Below are 6,175 nucleotides of genomic sequence, written 5' to 3' on the forward strand. Positions count from 1 at the left end.
AGACATTTACTAACATTTTTTGGATGAGGTGCCTTAAGATCTGTAACCTTTTAGTATCATTGTTTCCACCAAGAATCTAAGAAAAATGTATTAAACTAGACAGTAAAGATTTATCTTCCCCAGCCCTTGCAGTGATACTGCTATTACTGTAGTTTCTCAAGATGATCTAATACTTCTAATATAGAACACATGTAAGCAAACAGAGGGGGACATGTAATTATGTACAAAGTGGATAATCCGTTCCATGAACAGCAAACTCTGCACTCTCAACAGTTTTTATCCTGAAAGTGACGCTAAGCCAAGCCATAGATTATTCAATTTTCCTTCCTTCCACCAAGGGTTGAAGGAAAGAAAATTGCTTGGTTCCCCCATCAACGCAGCCAGTGTTGATCGGGGAATCCCTCCCACAGTGCTATTATGGTCCGTCGTCGGGGAGCCTTCAGAACACAATGATCACTGCTGGCAGCTATAGCAGCTAGCAATGATCTCATGCAAAAAATATGACAGGCTGGTTATACGGAAATCAATTGATGGATTAACCTCAGTACAACCAGCCTGCCCATAGATGGATCAAATCTTGGCTGAACCAGCTGAGATTTGATCCATATATGGTTGGCCTAAGGCTGCATTCAGACCTGAGCAGAGTAATTTTCAGAAGTCTTTATATGAGAGTTTTACAAGTGTATACAAGCGTTGTACATGTGTGTTCAAGTTTCAGGTATTTTTATTTTAGCCAATGGAAAGTACTAGGGGGAGGAAATAAGGAGTGGATAGCTGCTGTTTGGCTGGTAAATGAGCGAAAAAACACTAGAAAAAAACACGTTACTCGTTTTTCAGGTGGCGAGTTGCTGTTTGGCCTGAAAGGGAGTGACAAAATGCTCATAAAACGCCCATGTTGTATGTTTTTCCTTTGTTGTAAGGTGTTTCCTTTAAAGCCAGTGGGGCCAAAAACACTCCAATCTGCCTAAAAGAATCTCATGTACTTTCTTGAGGTAACAAAATGATCAGCTGTGAACAGAGGCCATTGAAATTAATGGATTTGTGGTTGTTAAGAGTCCTGGAGCTTTAAGTTTCGAGCTACAAAACTCTCAAGTGTGAATGGGGCCTTACGTTTGTGGATATAAATGGGATCATTATCCTAAAAGACACTGTAGCGTGATAATTCTATGCAATTCATAAAGGTAAAAGCATTGAGTATATGAATTTTTATTTTGCACACCTTTATTTATATTTGTCTCAATGTCTACATGCTAAGGTGTTCAATACAATGATATGAAAGAGGTTGGGACAAGCAATACACTGCCAGCGGTGCCTACAACAGTCACTTTTTATCCTAAAAGTTGAAATTTTCTATTTATAAATAGCCAGATCTTCATGTAGATATGGAGAAAATAAAAACAAAACTGCATGCAAAATAGAAAAAAATGGAATTTATATAAAACCATAATAAAATTAGATGAGTAAAATGAGTATTACTCATATACAGAATATAATAGTTTTTTGCCATGGTGGTCCATTAATGACTGTAAATGTGTGTGCCCGTTATCATGCTACTCAGTTTGATTCTAAATTAAATCCTCCAGATTTTCTTTTCTATTTTCCCCATGAACATTTATGGCAAATCCAAAAATAAGCTAGTATTTCTACATTATACTTACAAATTATTTTAATAATGGTTATTATACATGATTTATAGAGCACCAACAGTTTGCACAGCTCTTCTCAAAATAAAGGGAGACAGAATAGTAAAGGCCCATATACACGATAAGAACATTTACGAAAATTTCAGTGCAAGGAACGATCAGTCAGTTAACTGTCCTTTAGTGTAGTGCTTTCGACAGCCAATTCTAACTATTCAGGTGAAAAACAACAAAGGTGCAAGCTCGAAAATTTTTAGCGTAAGTGAATACAACGTTCGATTTTTATCCAATGTGTACAGTAATCGTATGGAAGTAACTGAATGGAGAAAAAAAAATGCACATGTGGTCAGGAGCAGGTAACAACTCTTCTACGCTGGTAAGCAGTTATGTTTGCCTACATTTGCCTTTGTCAGTCAAGAATGTTTGTACAAGTTGAAGGATAAGTTCACCTTGGGGAACATGTTACATGTTCCACCCGTTTTTAGGGTGGACCATGTGACATGCTCCTAATGCTGCAGCTCCGGCCTGCTGCTTCCCCCCCCCCCCCTCCCTATGACAGAAGTACGAAGAGAAGTTCCCCGTACTAGTTGTCACTGTTTAAAAACAGCATGGCCATGCAGGGCTCTGTCCACACGGCCACATCATTCGTTCACTGTTTTCTGTGAATGAATGAACTACAAGTCCCAACAGCCTTAGCGGCTGTCAGCTTGTAGCACTCAATGAACTACCACGGCACTCCACATGCATTGATTCTTCCTGTCAGTATATCTATTTGCCCGTACATCCCGTACAGGCAAGTAGATACTGTATACTGACAGGTCTGCAGGAGACCAGTATGGCACTAGCAATGATCACTGGTGTGATGCTTTCCAGGATCCTGCAACCAAGAATGATAAATGTGCATTTACTTACAGAAAGATTACTTGCAGAAAATGTGCATTTATTATTTTTGGTCGAAAGGCGAACTTATCCTTGACCCTAGGTTCACACCTATCCATTTCTGCATTGAGGTTTGTGGTGCATTTTGCATTTTTGTACATGCGTTTTTGATGCATTTTTTTATTCTTGTTGCAACGCATCAAAAACGTGGAAAAACCACAACAAAAACACACTACATGCTTTTCTGCAGCATTTCCATTGAAGTCTATAGAACAAAAAAAATGCCCTGACCTTTTCCAAAACACGCACCTGGTGAAAATGTGGAGATGTGAACCTGTCCCATAGGAAATCATGTTAAATGGACTGTAGTGCATTTCTGCAAAACTGAAAACGCTTAGGTGTGAACCTAAGGTAAACACCATTGTCAGTACATCACGATACACACCTTTGTGGAAAATTGGATGATCGTTCATCCAATTTTCTCATAGTGTGTACTAGGCAGGGGCGGACTGACAACTAATGGGGCCCCCGGGCAGTAGGGGATCATGGGGCCCCTGTGTCCTTGCCCAAACTCAAAAAAGCCTATGGAAAAGGTACCAGGGGCATCTCATGGGGCCCCCTACTGACCCCGGGCCCTCGGGCAGTGCCTGAGTTTCCAAATGGTCAGTCCCCCCCTGGTACTAGGCATTAAATACAAATCCATAAAAGAAGGTTAGGAGGGCCCTGTTTGTGAGAGTTTACAGTCTAAATGATTCCATATTGTTAAAAGGTGTCAAACAATATCAAGAACACAATAAAATACAATATTATAATTTATACACATGTATTAAAATATCATTTTAAAGGAAATAAGGGCTCATGTCAGTAGGTGTTGTTTTTCTGTGCTTGACATGCATTTGGAACACATCAAACACAGGTCATCAAAATTCCATTGATTTTAAGGGAGCACTACTCATGACAGTGCAGAGGCTGGGTTTGACCTGCTGTGCGTTGCACAGTGTTCCTTGCAGTTGGATGCAGTATGTCCTAATGAAGTGTGTCTGCACTGTAGGCAAAGTAGGTCATAGGCAGCCTTTACTTGCCAAACGCTGCATTTTAAATTGGATTGGGATGCAGCTGCAGGGGAATAGAAAATACCACATGACAACACCCTTTGACTTGAGCACTAACAATAATTGAGTGTCTTCTGACATTTGCAGTGCATGCCAAATGGGATAAAAATTTGAAGTTATAAACTATTAAATAGTGTTGGAACCTGAGGGTTTAACTTGCCTAACTGACACTCCAATGACTTCCCTCACCCCCACCTAAAACAAAGTCCAACACATGGGATGACTCTTAGCATACAGGCTTGAGAAGTCTATGCAGTAAACTGATGTCGTGTCACTGTTTGCCATGTCTTCATGCTGTGTCACATGAAAAATAATAATTTTAATGTATAGAGACTTGCAAATAAAGTCTAGTTTAAAATGTGTTTCCCTAACACCATAACTAATTTAGAGAATGAAGCTGAGTTTGGTTGTATTTGATGGTTAAGTAGTGACAATGTTTTGTGAATTAGTTAGATTGGTTCGGAAACTGCTGTTAGATTCTTGAGAGCGAGCTCCCACCTCGAACTATGTGATCTGGGCAAGTCTGCAAGCCTGAAATGCAGCTTTAACATCATAGCTTCAGAGCAGCAGCTTATGTTTGCTCCTACCATAGGCCTCTCCATTTTTTCTTTTTCGGCAGCATAAACTCTGTAAAGTTAAACACATAGCTAAAGAAAAATATATGAATGCAGCACAACTTACCTGATGATAGTAAGTAGTGAAGAGAGTCAAAAGGAGCCACTGCATGTTTATGATGCCTGAAATCTAACTGAGAGATAGAAAGTAAGCGGAGCTGGATATGAGAAAGCACACAAAGCTCCCTTCTGTCGTCTGTGCTAGTCTTACCTTTCTCTATGCACACATACACTCACATACACAACCATCTGCGTCATGTACCCACAGGCTCAGGAGGCTTCACACTCAGCTCTTTACCTTATTCTGTTTTTCTGCTTTGCTGTGCCATGTGTGCCCAAAGGATAGGAATTAAATCAACAAATAAATAAGCAGGCTATGGCAATATCAGCTAGAGTGCCTTAGAAGACTCAGGAGATATTTGTGGTCTCTCTTGTAAAGCATTTAATTCAATGTTAACTTGATTGTATGAACTGACTTCTCATTATTGGCTGAATAGCTAAGCATTTAAAGCTTGTATTGTAAACTGATCGATGTAAAATGCTCAACTAATACAATTGTTTTAAAAGATGATTGATTAAAATGATTAAACTAATAAAAGCAAAACAATATTTGAAGTATTTCCCTTCAATGGAAGATCAGCTAATTTGCATACCAGAACTTGTCAGTTATCAAATATTTTGTCTGTGTCCACCCTTTCCTTTCCCTGCATCACAGTGATTGACAGCACAGTTTTCATGGAGCTGTGAAACTCCCCTCCTAAATCATATTGTCTATCTGTGTCATATTTGCTTCTTTGATGATACTGTAAAGGTCCCATAAAACCATGTTGTCACGTACCTTGGTGGAGGCCAAAGTGGTGACAGGGCTTCCCATGCGACTTTAGTCCAAACACACCTAAATGTGGGACTAGACGTGTGAGGCTCAGGTTAGTACTGGTGCTGGGACCTGGACAGCAGGTAGCGATCAGTAGAGATGGTCTGTAGGGATGATGGTTGATGCAGATAAGGGTCCACCTAACAATCAGCAGTGGTACACAGTCCATGTACTGATTGTGTGGAATGCCAGACAGGGCCTGGAAGGCAGATCTGGTAACCAGGCTCTGAAGGAGCAGGCAGCTGGAACCACGGTCATACAAGTTCAGACGACTGGAGAAGAGGATGTATTCAACAGTCAGACCAGGGTCATACACAGATGAGCAGAGGTAGAAAGAACAGTGTCTGGAGACAAGCTGGATCAAGCATAGGAGATCAAGCAGGAGCAAGGTCAAGCAGAAAGCCAAGCTCACGATCATCAGAGAGTAAGGGAAATCCATTAACAGATCAAGTCGGTAATAGAAAATCAGGCAGCAGGGTAACCAGGAAGCACAGGAACAAGGATCACAGAGAGCTAAGAATATTCAGCAATCAGCACGTTAGGACTTCCTTTAAATAGGTAGCTTGGTGCCATTCTGGGAACTGAAAGTACGTGGACGTGCGCCAATGTGCAGGTCCATGCCATTCATGTGCCGACATGTCTACAATCACCTAAGGGCCTCACTGACTACAACCTCCTCGATCCACTACAGTCTGGCTTCCGTCCCCTACACTCCACCAAAATCGCCGTACTCAAAATCACTAATGACCTGCTAACCGCCAAAGCTAATGGCCACTACTCAGTCCTTTTACTACTTGACCTCTCCGCGGCCTTCGACACAGTTGACCACCCCCTCCTCCTTAATAAACTACACTCCATCGGCATCAGAGACTCCGCACTCTCCTGGCTCTCCTCCTACCTATCCCAACGCTCCTTCAGCATTACCTATAATGCTACCACCTCCCCCTCCCTCCCCCTCTCTGTTGGGGTCCCCCAAGGCTCTGTCCTCAGGCCCCTTTTCTTCTCTATCTACACCTCCTCCCTCGGCAAACTGATACACTCCCACGGCTTCAACTA

The sequence above is a fragment of the Staurois parvus genome, unplaced genomic scaffold (genome assembly GCF_062004578.1).
Source record: "Staurois parvus isolate SC_StPar_1 unplaced genomic scaffold, SC_StPar_1.0 ptg000048l, whole genome shotgun sequence".
NCBI classification, from domain to species: Eukaryota; Metazoa; Chordata; class Amphibia; order Anura; family Ranidae; genus Staurois; species Staurois parvus.